The sequence below is a fragment of the Peromyscus maniculatus genome, chromosome 17, assembly GCF_049852395.1.
Source record: "Peromyscus maniculatus bairdii isolate BWxNUB_F1_BW_parent chromosome 17, HU_Pman_BW_mat_3.1, whole genome shotgun sequence".
In the NCBI taxonomy this organism is placed as follows: domain Eukaryota; kingdom Metazoa; phylum Chordata; class Mammalia; order Rodentia; family Cricetidae; genus Peromyscus; species Peromyscus maniculatus.
The window spans coordinates 9226903-9253683 of record NC_134868.1 but is presented as its reverse complement, the minus strand read 5'-3'; positions in this window follow the sequence as shown (position 1 = coordinate 9253683).

Below are 26781 nucleotides of genomic sequence, written 5' to 3'. Positions count from 1 at the left end.
AGTGTAATTGGGGTATACAATGTGAATTTCCCAAAGCATCAATAAAAATGTTATGTTAATAAAAAAGACTATAAATCCACCAGGTAGTGGTGGGGCACACCTTTAACCCCAGCACTCAGGAGGCAGAGGCAGGTGGATCTATCTGAATTTCAGGCCAGTCTGGTTTATAGTTTGAGTTCCAGAACAGCCAGTGCTACCCAGAGAAACCCTGTTTCAAAAAATGGTTTTTTTCTTATTGAAGTCAAAAGAAAATTTCTTTAAAAATTCTTTTATTTTATAGAATTACATTTATTTAGTGAGTCTATGTATAGGCGTGTGTGTGTGTGTGTGTGCCATAGTGTATGTAAAGATGAGAAAACAAATTTAAGAGTTCTCTCTCTCCACCTTGTGGATTCGGGATCAAACTAGGTCATCAGGTTTATAGTTTGAGTTCCAGAACAGCCAGTGCTACCCAGAGAAACCCTGTTTCAAAAAATGGTTTTTTTCTTATTTAAGTCAAAAGAAAATTTCTTTAAAAATTCTTTTATTTTATAGAATTACATTTATTTAGTGAGTCTATGTATAGGCGTGTGTGTGTGTGTGTGTGCCATAGTGTATGTAAAGATGAGAAAACAAATTTAAGAGTTCTCTCTCTCCACCTTGTGGATTCGGGATCAAACTAGGTCATCAGGCTTGGTTGCAGAGGCCTTTACCAGCCAAGCCAGCTTACTGGCCAAGAAATAATTGCTTTATACAGACCAGATACACTCTTAAAACATTTAAGGATGAAATATTTTATTCCAAGAAATATTCAGCCGAGAGTACCCTTGCAGATGTGTTACAGGTAGTCAAGTGAACAAAAAAATTTCCCAAGGAAACCAAGCAACCAGTGACACAGAGGTAAATGCCGACTTCTTTTATTCTAAGGGAGATTTACTTGGGCTTAAAATATTTTACATACAAATGACTTTTTATTATGATTTATTTGTTGTGCTAGTACATTCTTACTTAAAGCTGAGAGTACAATCTACTCATTATAATACATATTGATGGATTTCCCCAACTGTGAATAAGCAAACGGTAAACTACCACTTAGACCATTGTATATGGCTCCTGTTTCATTTGGCTTTTAATAAAAGTATCCTTTGAATATGCTTGCCTCTCTTTTTTTTTCCCACCGACCGTCATTTCAGACAGTCATAACCAGACTTGTAGTTTATATGTAAGTTTTGATGCATAATACATTATTTTATATTGTAGGTAGGAAAACTCAAGGGCTAACAAGGACAGGAAACTGAAGTACCACAGTCTACTGGATGTGTGTGTTAATACTTTATTTTGCTTCAATCAAGTGTTTTTTGATTGAGGTCAAATCAATGACCCTTAATCCGTAAGTAAGTGCAAGAGTCTAAACATTTTTGTGAAAACGACACTCAGCAGAGGGAACTGGTTCTAGTATGTGATGAACCAGAAGTGGCAGCAGTTAAGGGGTAGTTATGGTTACAGAGAATAGGCTGATAGGATCCTGGAAGTGACGGCTGTCCCTGTCCCTACCTACCCGTTCACAGGTCTGTCATCTCTAAGGGTTTTAAGAAGTCTTCTGTGAGTGTTCCCCTCTGGCTGTGCACAGGCACATGATTTGTCCATTCTGAGGGCCGCTGCTCACCTAGTTTCTCAATTGCTTGATTCATGTTCTTCCTCTGCCCTTTGTCTTCCCCTGAGCTAATATCCTTGAGTTGATGCTGCACCGTGCCTCTGTCTATAGGAGCAGAATAAAGGAAATAGGAAAGAGGAGGGGTATTCATGCTCTGAGCCGACAGTTGTCTGTTGAAAGGAGAGAATTCTCATGCAGATAATTTTAATAATGGCTGTACATGATTGTAATGCTAATATATACATTACATTACATTCAGATGACAGACACACGTATATAACATGAAAGATGAAGGAGAACCGTGAGAGGACAAGAAGAGTTCTAAAGTGAAGAAGGAGAGTGCAGGTGAGAAGATAATGGAATATGTGTATCATGGAAGAAAACAAGGAACTAATGGAGGAGCAGAGAAATTGGCGGTCAGTGGGGATGAGTAAGAACAAAGAGAAAATACATACGTATTAATTTTCAAATGTGTATGGGTGCTTTGCCTGCATGAATGTCCCCCTGCCATTTTTGTTCCTAGTGCCTACAGAGGCCAGAAGAAGGCATTGGATACCCTGTAACTGGTTACAGATGGTTGTGAGCTTCCATGTGGGTGCTAGGAACCAAACCTGGATCCTCTGGAAGTACAGCTGGTGCTCTTAACCATTGAGGCACTTTTCCACCCCCAATATGTATATGTTATATGTTTATAGTCATATATATATATATATATATATATTAAAATGTTAAAGTGAAATCAGTTTCTTTGTATACTAGCTAAAATTTATGATAAAAATAATTTCTAGATTTGGTTTGACCTAACAAAATTGAATTGTGGTTTACAATTTGTTAGCAGTATGTCCATTAAGTGAGGAAGACCCACATTGCTATTTATCAGTGAACCAATGTTCTGGTCAGTTTTAAACATCAATTTGATACAACCTAGAGTTATCTGGTAAAGGAATCTTGGTTGAGGGATTATCTAGATAAGATTGGTCTGTGTCTGTGTCTGTTGGGGAAATGTCATGATTATTTACTGATGTAAATAGCCCAGCCCACTGTGGATGGCACCATTTCCTAGGCAAGTCATCTTAAACTGTGTAAGAAAGCTAACTGAGCATGAGCCTGCTTGCCAAGCAGCATCTTCTGTGGTTCCTGCTAAGCTTCTTTGGCTATGAAGTGAGTTCTTTGATCAGTGGCAGTGCTATGTGGAATAGTAGGGAGGCCTGCCTTCAAGTTTGTACCTTGTGCCTTGACTGCCCTCAATGATGGACAGCGGCTTAGAACTGTAAGCCAAATAAACCCTTAGTTCCCCTAAGTTGCTTGATCAGAGTGTTTTATCACAGCAACAGGAAAGAAGCTAGAACAACCAGGTCCCTCAGAGGGGAAATCCTATCAAGTAGTATGTAGTGTTTGTGCTCACACACATGTTCTTTGGAAGTTGACTGACAATGATAAATATTTAATATATTAAAAAGTATATGTAATATTTATGATGACTGTTGAATTCTTTATATAAATTATTTACCATCTAGGCTTCACTGAAAATTTGCTGCTAGCTTCTTGGTGAGGATGGTGCTTTTTAAAATACATAATTGTTTTACACCTCATTGTCTACACACAGGCTGTCTGTTAAGTTACTTTGAAAGAGGAAGTTGAATATTTTAGTTCCAAACTCTTCCAATGCTAATGATAAGGCCTAGGTTGGCTTAAACTATGTGTTTTAAAGAGAAAGGTAATAATTCATATTGTTAGTAGTTAATATGGGATTTTTCTAGCCTTTCAGAGTTGGAGAAATCTCTTGGGGCTAGGGCAAGATATCACATGGCATGGTGAGACTTCTGTGTTAAATGTGTGGATTGACAGCTTGTATAAGAAGGAATCAAAGAAAATTTCAATAGTTCCTGGAACTTAAGTGTTACCTGAACCCCTGTGCTATAGAAACACAAACATGGAGATTTCCTTGTATCCAGCCAAGGTTGGAAATTAGAGGAAGAGTCTGGAAACAAACTAATTTCCTTGCTTCGCATTTTACAGAAAACAAGTCCCAAGAAGTTCTTTTATCTTTGGGAAAATCATGTGCACACATGTGACCTCCCTCTGTAGGATGCATGCTGTCCAGTCTTTTGCTTTCCTTTACCACAGATGAAGCATTCTCTCTCTCATCACTGAAGATGTTTTGGGTGTATGTATTTCCTTCCGTGGATAATTCACCTTCCGTATCTAGAAAAAGCCTCTTTCAGTACATCCTTTACAGAAAGGTCAGAGTGTCATTAGAAGCTGTGGTTCTTTTTTTTTTTTTTTTTTTTTAAGCTGTGGTTCTTAAAGGTTGTCTGCAAGAGAGTGCAACTGGAATTATAGAGGCAGGCAGGATGTATATTCCTCGTGTATATATGTGTGTCTTCCTGATTTCCTCTCCACTTCTCTTGTCGTTGTTTTAATTTTTTTTTATGAGAATTTCATACAGGTATACTTTTAGTTTGATTGTACTCATCCCTTGCTGTCCCCTTGGACTCTTCCCAGACTCCCCTACCAGATCCCCATCCCAGCTTCGAGTCTTTTGCCCCTCCTCTGTTCTTCTCCTCTAGTTCTTCCTCTTTATTGTTCGTTTAATAACACAGTGAATTCAAAAATTGTTACCCATATGCACACGAATGGAGGGCTTGTCACCCACAGGAGCTCAGGCAACTTAACCAGGATCCACTCCTTGGAACAAAGTGGCTGTTGCATTTGCTAGTAGCCATCGACTACCAACAGGTCCTCAGGTAGGGGTGGGGTGTTGAGATCCCCCTCCCCCAGCCACGCTGGAGTGGTAACTGGCTTGAACTGGGCTGCTCTTGTGTAGGTAGCTACTGCTTCATTGAGTTTGTGAGTGCAATGGTCCTGTCCCATACGGAAGACATGGTTTCATGGCACTCTTCCTCACCTTCTTTCCGGCTCCTCCTTTTTGAGGCTCTCTAAGTCTTCGGGGTGGTGGCTAGGATGCAGATACTATGAGTCTTACGTAGAACATGGCAGAGGAACTTTCCTAGGTAACACTGTACACCATCCTCTCTTTGTGACTCCCCCAGAAAGGCGTAGAGGGTCTCAAACAGTGCCTGGTAGATCAAGTCACTAAACAGTAAAGGTTAGGAAGTAGGCTGTAAATAGAAATTTACATTTGTATTGTATTTTTTTTTTATGTAAGAAGGTCCATTTTGGGTTATTTCTCTCATGTTTCTTTTATAGAGTTCCCCAAGGGATTAATTGATTGCAGTGGGAACAGAACTTCTCCAGCTTTTGGGATGTGATAAAAGGAGGCCAGGGCCCAGGAGACAGAGGCCAGGAAACAGTACCTGTGTAGGCTTTTTGCCTGGGGCAAGTTATGAGTTAGAGGAGAAAAGAGCAGGGGGTCCCCCTGGTACTCAAGAGGCTTAGAGAGATGAATCCTGGATGGTAATAAAATATTTATTTGCCTTCATATCATCTTTTGTATAGATACCCTTTGGGCAGTTCACTGATATGGAGGGAATTATGGAAGACAGTGAGATTGGGCTGTGGAATTAGAGTTTTGCTATCACCTTCTAGAAGATTCTGTTAACCAAGAATGCCGTGGAGAAAAGGTGTATATTGTTGTATACAGGATTAGAGTAAAATTCATTGGTGTTTTGAATGAGTCATTACCCTAGGAGATCTGTTTGACCCGTCAATATAAAATTAAAGCAATAGCAATAATCAAAATGAAAAAAAAAATCGATGCTACTGGTATTAAAAGAATGTTCTTACAGTTTGTGTTATTGGTCCCAACAACCAGTATGAACTCTCTGCTCTTTAATTTTTAAATTGAAGTTTTATTTGGGTTACATTATAACTTCGTGTTGGCTCCCAGAGCCCCAGTGCCACTCAAATGCAAGGCAGGATTCAGTTCCTGAAATGCTGTTCATACCTCAGAGAGAAAACTTACTGTCGTTTCCCCCTGGTCTCTCCAGACCGTGGGTGCATCTGGGGATTCTCATAGAGGGGTGATGTAATCCAAATTCATTTAAATTATCCATTTAAAAGGCCCATCTTTTTATAGTGTAGCAACTTGAATGTATTCTATATCTATCCTAGAGCTGAATGGGTGTCTTTCCTATTTGATTTGAATAAAAACATGCGGTGGGTTTTGTATCCAATTCTTAGAAGGTTGTAACATTAAGGGGAGATTAACAAAAGCTGTTGGAAAATTGACAGTGAGAGAAAATCAAAACAACAAGCAGTAGATATCATATAGGCCAGACATCTAGAAGTACATCAGGGATAGATGCAGGCAGTGGGTGGTGGGGGAGGCGATGCCTTCAGGGCAATCCATCAAGATCAAGGGAGTGGAGATGGAGCTGAATCTAAGTTAAGAGAGAAAATCCCTCCTGACGAACACTGCGACCTCAGAGTTTATATGTGGAATACCTTAAAGAGCTGTATACTCCGCAGGACTGGCTTCTCTCTCTTTTCACTTTCACTCTAGACTAGGTTTTCATGACCATGCGGCATATTATGGGACAGGCCTCCAGAAGAGCCTTTTAAAGGTAGATACCTGTGCTTGGTTTTGGATGTGAAATGGTTTGACTAAGAGATGTCTCCCAAAGCCCAGGTATTTGAACGCTTGGTCCACAGCTGGTGGTGCCAACCAGGAAGCTCTTTAATACGTTTCCTTATGGTGTGGTGACCCCCAACCATAACATTATTTTCATGGCTATTTCATAACTATAATTTTTCTTGTTGTAAATTGTAATGTAAATGTATCTGTGTTTTCTGATGGTCTTCTGGGAATCTTAACCCTCAGGTTGAGAACCTCTGCAAGTCTATAAATTATAATGGTTATTGTCACAGTTACAGAAAAGGGACTCATATGGGGTGGAAGGGTGGCTTTGAGTCTAATCCCCTATGTGGCTGTCACCACATATGTATAAATACGCCATGAGGAAAGCCAGAATTACTAAGCAGGCAGCTCATCTTTGGTGTATGCCATCATTGCAGGTCCCGTGACTAAGCATGCAGCCCATCTTTGGTGTATATGGCACCTGCAGGTCCCATGACTAAGCATGCAGCCCATATGGCAGTGGCAGGTCCCATGACTAAGCATGCAGCCCATCTTTGGTGTATATAGTAGCTGCAGGTCCCATGAGTAATCATGCAGCCCATATGGTAGTGGCAGGTCCCATGACTAAGCATGCAGCCCATCTTTGGTGTATATGGCAGCTGCAGGTCCCATGACTAAGCATGCAGCCCATCTTTGATGCATATGGCAGTGGCAGGTCCCATGACTAAGCATGAAGCCCGTCTTTGATGCATATAGCAGTGGCAGGTCCCATGACTAAGCATGCAGCCCATCTTTAGTGTATATAGGAGCTGCAGGTCCCATGACTAAGCATGCAGCCCATCTTTGGTGTATGCCATCATTGCAGGTCCCATGACTAAGCATGCAGCCCATCTTTGGTGTATATGGCAGCTGCAGGTCCCATGACTAAGCATGCAGCCCATCTTTGGTGTATATGGCAGCTGCACATCCCCTGGGACACCATTTCTTCCTCATGATCTTTGTCCACTTTAATATTAACTTGTACTTCAGTGGATTTCGGCCTTTACTGCTGGACTGTAACGTGATAGACCAAAGCCAACGACTAACACAATTGAATCTGGGAAGAGATCATGAACATTTAAAAGAATTTTCTGCCATCAGGAATCATGGCTATCATTTGCTAATCATGTCTGAGCTGTAGGCTATAAGGAGAATGAGACATTTTCCCAGGAGCCTTGCGCCTGTTAGGGGCTCTGATGGAAATCCCCTCAGAGTCCTGAGGTTGTTGCTGGGTTGCTGTGGGAATATCAGGAGCTTGCTGTTCTCTCAGTAGCATAGCAACAACTTGAGGCTGGAGTGTTTCCCAGCAGGCTCTGCAGAACAACATGTTTACCACTGCTCTCAAAGCACAGCTGGCTGGCCGGAGTCTGACCAGGGCTGGCCTTGACCAATTATGCTGGAGGAGATGCTAATAACGGAGGAGGCAGGGAGACCAGCAGCTCTCTAAAGCATTCTTCCTGTGCTGCCCTGCAAGTGCAAGTGTGTCTAAGGATTGCTATGGTTATTTATATCCACACACATACAAATGTCCAGGAGGTTATTAAGATACTGCTTTTAAATATTTTTACTTACTTTTTCTTTGACTTTTTCAAACACTGTATTTTGATCATCTTCTTCCCTCTCCCCCAGCTCTTTCCAGATCCTGCCCCCCTCTACCCACCCAAGTTCATATTCACTCTCCCTAAAAAGAACCCAAAACAAATAAAAAAAGACAAAAAAACCTCAGAAAATGAAAATCATAACAAATAAACTAAATAAGAAACAAAAACCCTGTAAGACAAAAATATCCAAACAAAACAAAACAAAAAGCCCACACACAGGAAAAAAAAAAGCAGAGGCCATTTTGTGTTGGCCAACTACTCCTGGGCATGGAGGCTGCCTTGGGGTGTGACACTCCATTGGATGAAATTGATTTTCCCCTTTCCAGCAAGTATCAACCGCAAAAAGCTTCTTGGTTAGGAGAGGGACTTTGTGTCTGCTTCCCCTTCTCAGTGCTGGGATTTTGTCTGGTTGGAGCCTCTGTGGTTCCTGTGCCTCCTGTCACAGTACCTGTGTGTCTGTCCTATTGTGTCTGGAAGGCACTGTTTCCTTATTTTGGTCAAGTAACATACTACTACGAATAAAATGACTCCTAATAACATGGTTTTATGCCTTGTTCAACTTTGCCCTGGCCAGCAGGGCTTCAATGGGAGCACGATCACCTGAAGGACGGAATGAAAGGACAGGAGACCCAAAGGAAGACAACAAGACAGGGTTCTGATCAAGCTGCAAAATTTTATTTTTTCATGAGGGCTTAGATTGTTTTTGAAGGGTGAGGGAAGGCAGGAAATTGGTACTCTAGCGAGGCTGGGCTTGTGCAGCTGCAGAATGTCTGTGCAGGATGTTGGGCAGGGTGAGAAGGCTAGTTAGTGGTCGGGTCCCCTTGCTCGATCGCTAAGCTACCTAACCATAAGATGTTCTACCTAGATTTTTCCTGAAGCTACCTAAGCACGAGATGTCCTGACTAGATATTTTCTAAAGAACTGACAGTTCTTATGAAACACTGGTTTTTCTGAGCCAGCCATCACTGCAAGGCTAAGTCCCTTGTGGATCACTGCGGGGACAGCATGGTCTGGCCCCTGGCAAACAATCATCACAGAAGCTTCTTGCAGTAGAAGAACTATAAGAGACCAGAACTGGGTAGCATGCAGAAAATGGGAGACTTTGGAGTACGCAGTCCTAATTGAAATGATTCATCAAACCCCTCCTGTCAAGGCTCAGGGATCTATGTGGAAGAGGAAGCAGAGAGACTGTGAAAGCCAGAGGTGGTGGAAGACTCCAAGCATATTGCTTCTTATATCACCATTGATGGAATGTCTTTCAAGAGGTGAGTCCCAGGAATGATGAAACATGTGATGGTGAAGGAGAGCTGTCCAGGTCATCACCCTTTGGGCATCATTGTGGTTGATATAGTATGCACCCCAATAAATTTACCTGAGGGTCAGAGAATAGAGTAGCCACTATATTGAACATAGAGGTTAGGTAGTGGTAGCATATGCCTTTAATCCTAGCATTCCGGAGGCAGAGATCCATCCAGATCTCTGTGAGTTCAAGACCCTGGGGGGTGGAGGGGGGCAGCCAGACATGGTGACACACACCTTTCATCCTAGCACTTGAGATATCATGTCTTGCTTGTGAAAGACACATGCCTTTAATCTCAGGAAGTGATGGCAGAAAGCAGAAAGGTATGTAAGGCGTGAGGACCAGGAACTAGAAGCTCTTTTAAGCTTTTAAGCTTTTAGGCTTTTGAGCAGCAGTTTAGCTGAGATCCATTTGGGTGAGGACTCAGGGGCTTCCAGTTTGAAGAAACAGGATCAGCTGAGAAGTTGGTAAGGTGAGGTTGGATGTGGCTTGTTCTGTTTCTCTGATCATTCGGCGTTTACCCTAATACCTGGCTCCAGGTTTGTTTTTTATTAATAAGACCTTTTAAGATTTGTGCTACACATCATTCTACAGTTATTGCTTTAATTTACTTCTTTCCCCAAAGATTGCTTTTCTAAATAAAAACAGAATTGCCCCTGTAACAAAAACAGTAAAAAGTTAACATTTGGGTATCATCACAATTTGCACAGACTCAGAGAAACATTTCTGCTATGGACTGGAGGAAAGCTTGGTCTCTAGGGATGGGGCTGTTTTGAGAGGTTGTGACACTTAGGGGTGGCGGGCCTAGGGAGGGTGTAGCCTGGCCTTGGTTCTAACTGAGGTTTCTCCGCTTCCTGCCATCACCTGCCAATCTGATCTGTCTAGCCCTCTTGCCTTTCCTAACAGGATGGACTACTCCCTCTGAATTATGAGTCAAAATAAACCCCTTTCTCTCCAGTGGTTTTTGTCAGCATGAAGAGAAAAGCAACTAATGCAATCTCACTGATAATGTTTAATGTGCACTGACCTCATGGCATGCTCCACCATCCCCATGTCGTAGACATAGAAATGAGGCTTGGAGGAAGTTCAAGGTGGTGTGTGAACCCTAGTCTGACACCAAAGCCTCTTCTATAATCTGCCCTCTCTATTTTTGCATACATTATGTCTTGTCATATACCCAGCAACAACACAGAGCTTTGTGTTATAATACACTTTTGTCTTGTAACACATATGTTTGATCTGATTTGTTTTAGCTTGACGAAGCTATCCAGTTAGCCTTTTTATAAGACAGAGGACAAGAAATCTCTGTCTATTACTTCAGGTACTTTAGAAGTATATTTGGGTTCTTACACGAAGATAAGATTTCTAGGAAGCAAGCCCAGAGAGGGGGTGTAGACAGCAGTCTTACATGGGGACTCAGTTCACACAGCACCCACGACGTGAATGTCATTTTGCTGAAGGATACGAGGGAGGACAGTAGGCAAGGAAAAGCAATGGATAAATCTGTTGTTGCCTGAGAGGTTAATAGAAAATATCCGCGCTTCTCTGAGCATAAAAGATGTAGCAAAGTTGCTTAACAAGGTCACTTGGCTCCGGGGAGATGGTTGATCTATGCTCAATCAAATCTCTTCACCCACGGTGGCGGGTCAAACCCTGCAAATGGAGGCGACCAAATTAGTCACCCGAAATGGAAGTGCCCAGATTGCATTTTCTCAGGACTGTTTCTTGTCACTGTCACCACCCAGGAGTGACACTTCCTAATTGAGGGGATTCAGTAATGTCCAGAGGCCTCTCTGCAGCAAGCCCTGGAGGACTCCAATTTATCTCCTTTAGATTCAGGCTGCTTGCCGTTGGAAGGCATTCACGTCAGTGGAAGGAGAACTGGGAGGACTCCAGGAAATGTAAGGTTTCCTTTTCTAGAACAACAAACAAAAAAAACAAACAAGAAATAAAAGACAGAAAGCACCAATATTAGGTTTAAGAAAGTGTTCAGTTTCAGCTGCTGTCACAGAGCTGTGGCCCCTGGTTTGGAGCAATCCATTGTACCTTCCCGCTCTGAGAAACTAGATAAAAGGGAGGTGGACAGAATTCCGGTTCACAGTGGTGCTGAGTTGCTGGAGGTCAGCCTCCTGGACACGTGAGACTTTTGAGCCTTCCTGAAGTATGGGGAGCGGTGTGGTGTTACTGGCTTGACTGACAGTGTGACAGCACAGTCACTTCCAACGACTGAGTTCAAGCCACACATCGGCTTTTATTGGCCAGATCCAGTGATGTCATATTGCTACAGACGCTGACGTTTCCAGCTTCTTGGGCCTCTTTACAATGAACTGTGTAGACACACATGGATTGTTATGGGAAAAGAGTTTGCTAAGGGGAAGGCCCAGAGGGAAGGTGCAGGTGTGTCCGGCTTTATCGATGGCTTGGTTCCAAGAGAATAGGAAGGGAGAGAGGGGACCAGGCGGTCTCTAGTGCTGTTTTGAAGGTCATGAATAATCACCTCTCCCAAGGTTCCCATAAAGTACCAGTTTTTCAGAGCATGCTGCCTTGTGTGACTGAAGCCCGGTTACGCTGAGGGCTGCCAATCTTATGCTGCTACTGCCTTGGATACACTGGTCCGTGGGACCTCCTCCGCCAGCCAGCCTTAGTCTCCAGCACTTTCTTGCCTGAAACGCTGGCTTTCACCATTACCGCTCTCCTGAACTACCGAGACTGCGTTTTGAGCACAGCTCTGGCCAGTTGCTACACAAACTAGCCCCACTCACTGCTTAGACATGAACCACAGCTTTATTCCTGAGAATCTTCCCTCTCATCCATTTTTTTTGTCCTCTTATTATCTTCAAAATAACACCTGAAAGTCTCAAGATAGGACCTCACTTAACAGTTTGATGTATTAAAGAAGTGAAGTGGATTCTCTGTGTGTAATGTGTATTTTTTTTCTTTTTCTATTTGATTCTATGTCTCCTGAGATGCCTGTCTCCCCAACTGTAGTGATGGACTTCGTACTATCTCAAAAGAGATCATTTCCAGAAAGTTTCCTGGTTCTTTTCAAGCAAATGTGATTTCCTTCCTTTGTAGTTCTTCAGTCTTTACCTTTCTCTTATGATAATTACCGTTACTTCTCACTCTTACTCCTCATTTATCCAGCCCTGATTGTCTCTAAATTTGTCTTATCTTCTAATTTGTTCATACATGACGCACAGTCCTGGATTATGTCTTGCTTTGCCTTGCCCGTGTCATATCTCAGGCCACACTTGCTGTATTGGGTGGACTAGAACTCTTGCTAAGGAAGCCAAATTAACTTTTCCTAAGCCTCCACTTGCTTAGTCTCCACTTAAGAAACAGTGATGGCCACTAAAGGTTGACCAGAACTTGTGAGTTCTTTTTAAATAATTCTTGAAATATTGGTTTCTGTTGAGTTAAAAAGAAGTGGGTCTGTGGACATGGGTTTGCATTGCCTGGATTTCTTATGGACTCAAACACACAGAATAATGGTACTGAATGTGGAATCCTCTCAGCTTCTATTGCTGATATCTTTTTTTTTTTTTAAAATCATGCAAGATCTTTTAAAGTTGTCTAAAACAACTAATTTTAGGACAAACTAGAAAGCACAAGCTGTCTCATTTCATCTACAGACCAGATATCATTATGGAGGACAACAAACTCTCTGCGTGAGTCTCTGTATCATCCCCTCTCTCTATCTCCACATACACAAATGCACATGCATGTGTGTGCATGTTCACCATGTGTCTTCATGAGGGAAGATGTCTGTATCTGCTCCTGATAATGTTAGAACTTGTAGAATTTTCCAGCTCCGTGCAGCCTTGAGACATTGTCTCAGTAGTGCCTTTATAAGCATAATACTTTTTCACTTCTGTGCTAATTTTTTTTTACCCTGTTGCAGAAAATTTGAGCAAAGTGACTGACTTAAAAATTTATTCTCACATTATAGTAACATGCCTCAAATGGCTTGAGAAATGTTTTTTAAAGGTTTCTTCCAGGGATTCTATGTGGTGACTGTATTTAGATAGAGGGATAGTCATCCCGGCTGGGTGTGGTGGTACAGGCCTGCAACCCCCACACTGCTTCCACTGCTGTGGAATAATCCTTCTGTACACTGTGGGAATATATGTTGCTATGATTGGTGGAATAAACAAACTGACTGACCAATAGCTCAACAGGATAAAATTAAGCCGGAAAACCAAACTGAGAATGATGGGATGAGGAAGGGCAGAGTCTGAGGAGTCTCCAGCCAGAGGCAGAGGGAGCAGGAGATGAACATGCCATGCTAATAAAGGTACTGCCATGTGACAGAGGATAAATAAGGATTACAGGTTAACTTAAAATGTAAGAGTTATTTATTAATAAGCCTGAGCAATTGGTTGAGCATTTATAATTAATAGAAGCCTCTGTGTGGTAACTTGGGAAACGGCTGCTGGGTATTTGGGAACAGGTGGATGGAACAGGAAACATCAGATTACACTGCGTTGGAGAGGTGTAGGCGTGAGGATCAGGAGTTTGGGACTATCTTCAGCCACCCAGTGAGTTTGGTGCCACTCTTGGCTAGATGAGTTCAAAGAAAGCCTTGGGTACATGAGACTCTCTCCCTAAAAATAAAAATTAAAAAACAAAGGAAAATGGCAAAATGAATAAATACTTAAATGTATGAGAAATCTTTGCTTTTGTTTTCTTAAGAGAAAGTTAAGTTTTTCTTTAAGTATTGGTTATTTCAAATGGCCTTTTAATGGGGAAAAATTTAAAAACTAGTATGTGACATGATGAAGATAAGGTGAAAGGTAATTACTTTGCTATTTCTAACTTATAGGCACTTCATGTAGGTCACCTTAGGCCATTCCTCCATTCCACAGAAAACATGTGGGCACTCTCTATAGGGACAGTTGTGTAGAGTTTAATGGGGGGAAGGAGTATTAAAGTTGAGGTTAAAGCTATGTATGGTGGCATGCACATCCAATCCCAGCACTAAAGACAGAGACAGGGGCAGAAGCGTTATTGAGTTTCAACCTTGACTACATACCGAGACTTTGCTTTAAGCTTAGTAATGACCAGTGAAGCATCCTGCTCATGATGCTCATGGAAAATGTGGATCCAGACTTAGCCTAATGAACCAGGGAAGGTACACTAGGCTCCTGGGAGCATTGTGGCTGCAGAGGGCACTTGTGTACCCTGTATAGCTTGCAAACATCATCGTGTCTTGGCAACCACCATTCTTCCTGGCAAAGGCCATTATGTTTTCTTTCTGATAAGGGTATAAAAAGTCTGATTGCTTGAAATAAACTTGTCATGGCCTCAGTCTTGCTGTGATTCCTGGCCTGGTTTTTATTCCTCATTGACCATACTGGGAGACCCTGTCTCGCTAAGTAAGCCCTGGTGTTTACAAAGACAAACCTCTGGGAATGGCAGTGAAGATGTTTCCATATTTGGTTGTTTGAGGTGGGAATATTCTAAATGTGAGTATCACCATCCCATGGGCTGGAGTCTCAGACTGAATAAAAAGGAAAGGGATTTGAGAGGTACCATACATTTTTCTTTTTTCTTTGACTGAGACATCCTTCGATGTCACTTCATGCCTCTTCCATGCTCTCCCTGTTGTGATGAGCTGTTCCCTCAGCACCATGAAAGTCCAAGTCAACCATGACCCCTTTAAGTCACTGTGAAACAGGCATTTGGCCACAGAAAGCACAGGAAATTGGTATGGAAAGTTGGAGTGTTGCTGTGATAAACCTGACCATGTGGTTCTTTGGCTTTGGGAGCTGGTTTGTAGGAGGAATATGGAAGAGTTTGTAGCTATGTGCTACAAAACCATGAGAATGCTATGAGTAGAGCTTTAATGGGCCATTCTGGTGAGAATTTCGAAGATCAGAAGGCAGAGAGAAATGAGAACAGCAGAGGCCCAGCTCTTGAGATTTCAGAGGGGAGCAAGGACTCTCTCAGGAGAGTCTAAGGATAGTTTGTATATGCTGGCAAAGAATCTGGCATCATGCTACTGGTGCTTGGAGAATTGCAGTGGGGCTGGATTCACAAGTAACAGACTATTTCGATGGAGGGAATTCTGAGATAGGGTAACATTCAGGTTCTTGAATGGTTACCACTCACTGCTCCAGAGTGAGATGAAGCAGAAAGGTGAACAATGTGTAGTCTGGCAAGGAAGTAAATGGGAGAAAATTTAAAGTTGTGGCTCAATAAGGTACAGAGAAAGCACCTTATTATTATTAAGGAAATCAATACCACTAAAGAGAAACCTTTGCTCTATACCAGGACAGGAGGAAGGGTGACCAGAGAGCAAGGCACCACACATCGGTGGCTCCAACTTGTGAAAATGAAAATGCATTTGAGAGGAAAAAGCCTGAACTTTCAAAGGGTTCCTTGATGAAGAACAGCTCCTCAAGGCCATGCTTTTCCAGGGTCAGCACACAGTGGTCCAGGAGATCCAGGCTGCATCTTCAGCTGGCAACAGAATCTGGCAGCACCACCCCATGGCACTTGTTTTATAGGCATGGTGATGCAATAGTGAGGGGATTACAGAGTTTGGTGCCACGACTCCAGGCAGCATTTGAGGCCATGCATTGTTTGGTAATATTGGGGTCACTGCAGAGAGGACCCGAGAGGATGCTGAATGAAGCTGGGAGGTGGAGCCTTAAGTTGCAATGGAGATTCCAGGATGTTGGAGATTCTAGAACCATGGAAAATGCATTAAGAAAGCTATAGACTTAGAGTGGAGCTGGCCCAAGAGACTGGTTGTGTGTGTTGTGTTGCAAGTGTGCAATATATATTTTCTTCTTTTTGTATTTTCTATTTGATTTTATGTCTCCTGAGGTGACTGTCTCCCCAAATGTAGTGGTGGACTTTGTACTATCTCAAAAGATATCATTTCCAGAAAGTTTTCTGATTTTTTTCTAACCTAAAATATTTGAAGAAGAGGAGGAGGAGGGGAAGGAAGTGAAGGTGGAGGAGAAAGAGGAGGAAAAAGAAGAAATAATACTGGGGCAGAGAGATGGTTCAGTGTATAAAGGGGTTTCCTGTCAAACCGAATGACCTGTGTTAGTCCCAGAAACCCCGTGGTAGAGAGAACTAACACACACACACACACACACACACACACACACACACACACACACACACACGCGCGCGCGCGCGCGCGCGCGCACACACACACAGAACCTACCCACCATATCACACACATACCCCCCCCCCAACATACATTAGTTAAATCTAGGCTCAGCATACTAAGAGAGAACATGGTATATGTCTTTTGAGTTTGGCTTGTTTTGCTCAACGTAATAACATCCAGTTGCATCAATATTTCTGCAAAAGTCATAATTTTTTTATGGCTACATAAAATTCAACTGTGTTTCTATATAGCATTTTTGTTATTATGTTGATGGGCATCTCAGCTGGTTTTACTACATGGCTATTATGAATAGTGCAGCAATAAACATGGATGTGCAAGTCTCTGCAGCATGTTAGTTAGGGTACAGATCCAAGAATAGTACAGCTGGGTCATATGGTATTTCTATTTTCAGAAAAAATAGAAAAAGTAATGAAACTTCAATGGCTACAATGAACTTCTTGTTTCAGTTTGGTGTTTAGGATTAATAAGAACCACGCAGATAATGATTGGGGTTTTGGAAATCAGTATCATGAAAGAGGTGTGCAAAGTCAGTGTTTCCAATAGTGAAACTAGCAGACCACACAAGCAGACATTTCCTGGGAACCACATCAGCCACGCTGGCCAGGAGAACAGGTAGGATAAATGTAAATGCAGATTTTTACATCTTCTTCCTGGCCTCCCAATCCAAATCCCTAGCCTTACCTTCATCCACTGCCACCTCCCCACTCTCTTCCCAAATCTCCAGTGGATCACACAGATTTTCCCCTTCAACTGTCCTTCCCCCATCTTATCCGGTATCCCAGCTCCCAATGTTAACAGGTATTCCATGAGATCCTGCAATGCACTCAGGCTAGGGAAGCAGGTAGGAGAGCTTCGGATCTTTATCTCTCCCCTTTCTCCTCTAAATCCAACCCCCGTCTCACCCCCAGCTCTGTAGCATATGGAGCCTCCCTTTGCATCCCTGACACCATCTCCAGCAGACCATATAGATCTCCTCCAGCCTTCCTTTCCACTGTTGTTTTTATCCCAGCCCCCAACTCCAGCAGACACTCCCTGGGAACTCACAGGCCAAACCTGCCAGAGAAGCAAGTAGGCTAGCAGAGCTGGTAGACAAGCTTCAGCTCTTCATATTGCTTCTTCTCCCCCAAATCCAATCCCCTAGTATCATTCTTTACCCCAATCTATAGAAGATTATCTCTTATAACTTCTCCTCATTCGCTGTTTCCATTCCCAGAGGACTAAGAAGAGTTTGGTGGAACACTCTGATTCCATCATTCCTGGGTCCCCCCAACCCTTCTTTCCTAGCCAACACCCATTCCTAAGTGTTATCTCAGGATACCCAGAGACACATTTTACCCAGAAGCCCTAATGGCCACAACTGTTACAATCCTAGAATAATTCCCTATCAGGCAACACACACCAACCATATCCTCCTAGGAACCAGAGTGGGTAACAGAAGCCAAACAACAAAACACCCATCAACAAAAACAAGACCAGATATCATCACCTAGAATTATAATCTTTCCAAACCCAGATGCCTAGATGCCAGTAAAAAAACAAAAACAAAAACAAAAAAAAAACACACAATTAGCAAGAGCCAGGACAATGTGTTTCCACTAGAGCCCAGCAACCCCACCACAATATGTCCAGAGAATTGCAATATAGCTGAAGCACAAGACAAAGACCTTGAAACAGCCTTGATGAATATAATGTGGGTCCTTAAAGAGTAAATTAATCCCCTTAAAGAAATATATGAAAACACAAACAAACTGGAAGGAAATGAAAAGAAAAGGTTCAAGACATGAAAATGGAAATGGAATCAATAAAGAAAACCCAAACTGAGGGAATCTGGAAATGAAAAAATAGAGAAACTTGAACAGAAATCTCAGAGGCAAGACTTACTAACTGAATACAAGAGATAGAAGGGAGGATCTCAGTCAATGAAGACACCATAGAAGAAATAGATACCTCCATTAAAAAAACCAGTTAAATTAAAAAAACTTGTGGCATAAAACATGCAGGGAATCTGGGGCATTATGAAAAGACAAAATATAAGAATAATAGAAACAGAGGAAGGAGAAGAAACCTAGGTCAAAGGCCCAAAAATTATTTTCAAGAAAATCATAGAAGAAAATTTCCTTAGCCTAAAGAAGGAGATGCCTATCAATGTACAAGAAGCATACAGAATGACCAAATAGATTGGACCAGAAAAGAAAGTCCCATCAGCACATAATATTCAAAACACTGTACATACAGAACAAGAAAGAATATTAAAAGTTGCAAGAGGAAAAGACCAAATAACATATAAAGGCAGACAGAATAACATCTGACTTTTCAGTGTAGACTCTAAAAGACAGAAAGGTCTTGATAGATGTGCTGCAGTTCTCTTTAAGAGAACACAGATACCAGTCCAGACTACTATACACAACAAAACACTCAATTACAATAGATGAAGGAAATAAGACATTTAAGTAATTTAAAACCAAATTTAAGTAATATCCACCCCTACAGAAGATGCTAGAAGGAAAACTTAAAGAGGTTAGTTACACCCAAGAAAACAGAAAGAGTAAATAATCCCTAATCAGAAAAGGGGAAACACACACACACACACACACACACACACACACACACACACACACACACACTACCACCCCCCCACCCCCCACCACCATAACAACAACAATGTAACAGGAATCAACAATCACTGGTCACTGATATCACTTAATATCAATGGTTTGAATTCCTCACTAAAAACAGAATGGATGTGAAAACGGGCTCCATCCTTTTGCTTCATCAAACACACACAATAACATCAAGGATAGACATCACCTGAGGGTGAAAGGATGGAAAAACCTATTTCAAGCAAATGGACCTAAGAAGTGAAATGGTATAACCATTTTAATATCTGTCATAATAGAATTCAAGCCAAAACTAATCAGACAATATGGGAAAGGAAACTACATACTCATCAAAGGAAAAAATCCGCCAAGAGGACATTGCAGTTCTTATTATCTGTGCAACACATATAAGGGCATCCAAGATCATGAAAGAAACATTACTACAGCTTAAATCACACACTGACCTTCTCACACTTCAATACCACACTCACCAGTAGACAGGCCGTCCAGACAAAAATTAAACAGAGAAATTCTAGAAAAAACAGACATTATAATTCAAATGGACCTCACAGATATTTACAGAACATTTCACCAAAACACCCAAGAATATCCCTTCTTCTCAGCACTTCATGGAACTTTCTCCAAAATTGACCACATACTTGGACATGAAGCCAAATCTCAACGGATATAAGAAAACTGAAATAACACCCTGCATACTAGTTGACGACTATGGACTAAAGCTGAATATCAACAATAGTTGAAACAACAGAAAGCTTAGAAACTCAAGGAAACTGAAGAACTCTCTACTGAATGATTTAAAGACTTTCTAGAATGAATGAAAATGAAAACCAACATACCCAAGCTTAGGAACCACAATGAAGGCGGTTCTAAGAGTTCACAGCATTGAGTGCCTACACAAAAAACTAGAGAGATCTCATATTAGTAACTTAACAGCACTCCTAAAAGCTCTAGAACAAAAAGAAAAAACCACTTGGAAAAGGAGTAGACACAGGAACTAAGATCAACAGTTAATGGAAACTCATGAAACTGAAGAGCTTCTGTAAGGCAACAGACACCATCATTCTGTCAAAGAGGCATCCTACAGAATGGGAAAAGATTTTTTTCTAACCAAATACATATCTGATAGTGAGCTTAATATCCAAAATATATAACAAATTCAAAAATCTGGTCATCAAGAAAATAACCCAATTTTAAAAATGGGATATAGGTCTAAACAGAGAATTCTCAAAAGAGGAAACTCAAAGGGCTGAGAAACACTTGAAAAAAATGTTCAGCATTCATAGTCATCAGAGAAATGAAAATTAAAACTACTTTGAGATTCCATCTTATACCTGCCAGAATGGCTAAGATCAATCACACAAGTGACAGACAGCTCATGCTGGTAAGGATATGGAATAAAGGGAACATTCCTTCATTGCTGCTGGGAGTGCAAACTCATACGACCACTGTGGAAATCAGTATGGAGGTTCCTCAGGAATATGGAAATCAATCTATCTCAACATCCAGCTATACCAGTCCTGGGCATATATCCAAGGTATATTTCACCCTACCAGAGAGACATTTGTTTGTTGTAGAATATTATTTTGAAGTGTGTTACTTTTGTTTATTTTGCATTTGTTTAACTCTGTGAAGCTATGCTACTTTGCCTGTCTAAAATGAACTGAACGGCCAATAGTGAGGCAGAAGAAAAGATAGCAAGGCTGTCAAGAGAGAGTGTAAGTAGAAGGAGAGATCTGGGAAGAAAAAGAAGCAGCCAGAGAAGGAGGAGGACTTCAGCGGCCAGCCACCCGGCCAGCCACCCAGGTACTCAGCCACCCAGCCACCCAGCCACACAATTACCCAGCATGCCACAGAGTAAGGAGTAAGAGTAAGATTTACAGAAATAAGAGAACAACTGCTTGGGAAAAGCCCAGAGGCAAAAGATAGTTGGGATAATTTAAGTTATGGAAAGCTGGAAAGAAACAAATCAAGCTAAGGCTGGGCATTCATAAGTAATAATAAGCTTCCATGTGTGATTTATTTGGGAGCTGAGTGGCAGGCCACTAAAAAGAGTAAAAACCCTCAACGACACTTGTTCAACCATGTTCATTGCTGCTCTATTCATAATATCTAGAAACTGAAAACAACCTAGATGCCCCTCAATAGATGAATGGATAAAGAAAATGTGGTGCATTTCCACAATGGAATTTTATTCATCTGTTAAAAAAATAAAATCATGAAATTCATAGGGAAATGTTTGGAAGTAGAAGACAAATCATCCAGAGTGAAGTAACTCATAGCCTGAATGACAATTCATTCACTTATATGTGGATATTAGCTGTTAAGTCAATGATAAGCAAATCACAATTTGTAGAACCACAGAGGTAGGGTTATAGTGTAAGGGACTAGGGTAGACAGCTACATTTCCTTTGGGAGGGGAAATACAGTAGATAGTTATGGATGAATTGGTGTGGGGGATGGGAGTGAATGGGAGGATCAAGCGGGCGGGGGGGGGGGAGAAGGAAAATAGGACAAGGGAGAGAATACAGGGAAAGACAGGGAAAGGTTCAGTAGAACCTTCCTAAAACACATACATATGTAAAGGCAGTCTAAATAAAATCATCAAATATGGGAGGTGGGTTGGGCATGGGGGCAGAGTCCTAATTGAGCATCTCTTGTCACCATACAAAGTTTCTAGTACTGGGATTGTGTCATATCTAATTGAGTTGTTGGCAAATGGAGTCTGTCTTAGGGTTTTTATTGCTGTGAAGAGACACCATGACCATGGCAACTCTTACAAAGAAAACTTAATTGAGAGGGCTCACTTACAAGTCAGAGGTTCAGTCTATTATCATCATGGCGGGACATGGCAATGTGCAGGCAGACATGGTGCTGGAGGAGTAGCTGAGAGTCCTACATCTTGCAGGCAACAGGAAGTCAACTGACACACTTGGCGGTATCCTGAGCATAGGAAACCTCAAAGCCTGCCCCCCATAGTGACACACTTCCTCCAACAAGGCCACACCCACTCCAATGAAGTCATACCTCCTAATAGTGCCACTCCTTATGAGACTCTGGGGGCTAATTACATTCAAACTACCACGGAGTCCCCTGGGACTCCCCAAACAACCCAGGCTGTTGTCAAAACCATAGGTTGCTCTCCATGACCTGATGGCAAGGCCATATTGTTGAAGACAACATCTACACAAATCATTGAATATGGAGAAATCCAGTTGGTTCCTACATAGAACCTTCACCCTAATAGAATAGTGTCTTTGGTACAGGAAGGTACTCTGCACACTGCTAAAAGAGAAAACTTAACACCAACCCAGCCACAACCCTTTTGACCTATAGTAGTGTCCTGCCTGCAAGATAAGCTGGTACAATGGTAGCATAAAACTTGTGGGAGTAACTAACAAATATCTGATTTTACTTAAGCCCACTCTATGAGATGGCACACACACTCATGCCAAAGTCAACACTGCTTTGGTGACCAGTAACCTGAGACTAGCTAGCCCAGGGATTTTGTCAAAGGCTTTTCCAGCATCTAATAAGGTGATCATTTGTTTATATGGTGGATTATGTTTATGGACTTATATATGTTGAACCATCCCTGCATCTCTAGGATAAATCCTACTTGATCAGAGTGGATGATCTTTTTGATGTGCTCTTGGATTTGGTTTGCAAGTATTTTATTTAGGACTTTTGCATCTATGTTCATGAGGGAAATTGGTCTATAATTCTCTTTCTTTGTTGAATCTTTGTGTGGTTTGGATATCAGGGTGACTGTGGCCTCATAAATTGAATTTTGCATTGCAATTTCCATTTCTATTTTGTGGAATAATTTGAAGAATATTATAAAACTCTTCTTTGAATGTCTGGTAGAATTATGCACTAAACCCATCTGGCCCTGTTTTGTGTGTTTGTTTGTTTGTTTTGCTTGGCAGACTTATAATGACTGCTTCTATTTCTCTAGAGTCTATAGATCTATTTAAATTATCTGATCTTGATTTAACTGTCATAAGTTGTATGTATTGAGAAAATGATTCATTACTTTTAGATTTTCCAATTTTGTGGAATACAGGTTTTTAAAATATGTCCTTATGATTCCCTAGATTTCCTCAGTATCTATTGTTATGTTCCCCTTTTCACTTCTAATTGTGTTAATTTGGATATTCTCTCTATGCCTTTCAGTTAGTTTGAATTAGAGTTTATCTTGTTGATTTTCTCAAAGAACCAACTCTTGGTTTAATCCATCTTTTGTATTCTCTTTGTTTCTATTTTGTTGATTTCAGCCCTTATTTTGATTATTTCTTGCCTTCTACTCCTCTTGGATATGATGACTTCCTTATATTCTAGAACTTTAAGGTGTGCTGTTAAGTTGCTAGTATGAGATATGTCCATTTTTTTTTTAAAAAAATGTAAGCACCTTTGTTTCTGTCTTGACCCATTTTTCATTCAGTAGAGAGTTTTTCAGTTTCCATGAGTTTGGAAGCTTTCTGTTGTTTCTATCTAGTTTTAGTCTGATATCTAGTGGTGGTCTGATAGGAAGCAGAGAGTTATTTTAATTTTTTTATTTGTTAAAACTTGTTTTGTGTCTGAGTATGTGGCCAGTTTTGGAGAAAGTTCCATGAGGTGCAGAGTAGAATGTAATTTTTTTTGTGTTTGGGTGAAATGTTGTGTAATATCTGTTAGGTCCATTTGGTTCATAATGATTCTTAGCTCCAGGATTTCTGGTTCATTGTTGTTTTGATGATCTTTCCATTGGTGAGAGTGGGGTATTGAAGTCTCCAACTATGAATGTAGGAGGCGTGATTCAAGCTGTAGTAGTGAGTAGTGTTTTTTCCCATAAACTTGGGTGCCCTGGTGTTTTGGGTATAGAGGCTAGGAACTGACATGTCCTTTTGGTGGATTTTTCCTTTGATGAGTATGAAGTGTCCTTCACCATCTGTTTTGATTAGTTTTGGTTTGAAGTCTGTTTTGTTATATATTAAAATGACTACACCAGCTTGCTTCTTAGGTCCATTTGCTTGAAATATGTTTTTCTAATCCTTTATCTGAGGTGATGTCTATCCTTGATGTTGAGGTATGTTTCTTGGAAGCAGCAGCAGGATGAATACTGTTTTTGCATCCGTTCTTATTGCTCTGTATCCTTTTATTGGGGAATTAAGTCCATTGATATTGAGAGACATCAATGACCAATGGTTGTGGAATCCTGTTATTTTATTGTTATTGTTGTTGTTGTGTGTGTATGTGTGTGTATGCTTTCCTTATATTGATTTTACTGGTGTGAAATTATTTATTTTCTGTATTCTCATAGGTGTGGTTAACCTTCTTAGGTTGGGGTTTTCCTTCTAGCACCTTCTGTAGGGATGGATTTGAAAACAGATATTTAAAATGACTTTGTCATGGAATATCTTGTTTTCTCCATCTATAGTGATTGAAAGTTTTGTTGGTTATAGTATTCTGGGCTTGCATCTGTGGTCTGTTAGAGTCTGCAACACATCTGTTTAGCCCCTTTCAACTTTTAGAGTCTCTATTGAGAAATCAGGTGTAATTCTAACAAGTCTGCCTTTATATATTACTTTGCAACTTTTATTCTTTGTTTCATTCTTTGTTCTGTATGTTTAGAGTTTTGATTATTATGTGGCAAGGGGACTTTCACCAATCTATTTGGTGTTTTGTATCCTCCTTATAACTTTATAGGCATGTCTTTCTTTGTGTTAGAAAAATTTTCTTCTATGATTTTGTTGAAAATATTTTCTGGGCCTTTAAGCTGAGATTCTTCTCTTTCCTCTATTCCCATTATTCTTAGGTTTGTTTTTTTTCATAGTGTCCCCGATTTTATGAATGTTTTGTATCAGGAAATTTTTAGATTTAGCATTTTCTTTGACCAATGTATCTATTTCTTCTATTGTGTCTTCAGTGCCGGAGATTCTTTCTTTCATCTCTTTGCATTGTGTTGATGAAACCTGCCTCTATAGTTCCTGTTCACATTCCTAAATTTTTCATTTCTAGAATTCTCTTTTTTGGGTTGATTTATTGCTTCAATATCCATTTTTAGGTGTTGAACAGTTTTATTCATTTCCTTCAACTGTTTGTGTTGTCTTGGCTTTTTTAAAGGTATTTATTCATTTCTTCCTTAAGAACCTCTATCTATTAGAGTTGGTTTTAAGGGGTTTTTTTTTTTCAGCTCTATGTTGGAATAATCAGGGCCTGCTATGGTAGGATAGCCGGGCTCTAGTGAAGATACATCACCCTGGCTGTTATTGATTGTATTTTTATGCTGGTATGTACACATCTGGATTTGGGATGCTTATAGATCTAGGTGTTGATTTATGGGTTTGTTTTTGTTAAATGGGTGTTTTGTTTCTTGGTTTATGTTTCCTCTCTTGATTTTCAGAGATTTTTATGGTTGTGTGTTTCATGTTTTCCTGGCCTGCTCAGCCGATGTTCATAAGGAATGCCTACTGGTGTTGGAAGCTGAGTTACTGGGAGGAGTTGGGGAAAGGGAGGCTGGAGGAGAAGGTCTTTGTGATCTGTTGGGGATGGTGTCAGAGAGAAAGGGAGACAGCAGCAGGTTTCCTGCTACAGTACTGGGGATGAGACAGGAAAAACTGAATCTCAGGAGCAGTAGGAGAAGCAGTAGGAGAGCTGTGGGTCTGCCTTCAACCTACTTGTCTTGAGAGGAGCAGCCCTTGGATTAGTAGGGCAACAAACTACTCCCAGGGGTAGAAAGCATGCCTAGCAATAGGTGGCCTACAGAAAATGAACTCAATGGCAATCTTGGAGGTTCCATGTCTCACGTCATATGAGGGCTTTTCCTTCTTTAAAAAAATCTATCTAATTAAAAATTTCATATTATATATAAAAATATATTAATATTTTAAATCACATATATTTATGTATGTATTGAATATACATTTCACAGATATAAAAATTATATATATTTTTGAAAAAATCTCTCATTAAAATTTTCATTTTATACACACACACACACACATATATATATATATATTATATAACACATACATATTTTCTTCTCCCCTTTTACCACACAGGTTCTTTCCATATATATTATAGCTTCCCGTTTAGTGTTTTTTAGGGATCCCTAAACGTGCAAACCAGTAGGTATCTGTATCTGTATCTGTTTTTTGTCTCTTTCCTTGGGCTCTTTTCCTTCTGTTTGTTTTGTCCTGTTCTTATGTGTTTGCTTTTGTTTTACTTTATTTTACTTTATTATTATCCCTTAGAATCCTGTTTGCTTTCTAATGAGAGACAGAACCAGAAAGAGGGTAGATCTAGATGGGGGGAGGTGTGGAGGGAGGGCGGGAGGTGTGGAGGGAAGGAGAGCCATAACCAGTATCTATTATGTGAGAAAACAATTTCTCTTTTTTTTCCTTGCTTCCTTCTTTTTTTTTTTTTTTTTTTTTTTTTTTTGCTTTTTGGCTTTTTGAGACAGGGTTTCTCTGTGTAGCCTGTCTGGAAACTCACTTTGTCACTTTGTAGACCAGGATCACCTCAAACTCAGAAATCTGCCTGCCTCTCTCTGCCTCCCAAGTGCTGGAATTAAAGGTGTATGCCACCAATGTCTGAAAAAAAATTTTCAATAAAAGGAAATAAATGCATTGATTAAAAAAAGAAAGGAAGGAAGAAGGAAAGAAAAGTGCACCATTATATGCTGTTGGACCTGCTTGTTCTCAATATGTTATGGGAAGTATTGTCACATGTTTGAAGGATCAGCATCTCCTCCTGTCATTGCCATGTGTGATGTTGTGTGTGTGTATTCACGAGCTCCCCTTTGCCTTCTGAAAGTTGATTCTGCAGTTTATTCATCCCAATAAAATATTTTATTAGCTTTCCATGAAAACAAACAAGCACAAAAACAAAAACAAAAACAAAAACACCTTGCAGATCAGAGCTT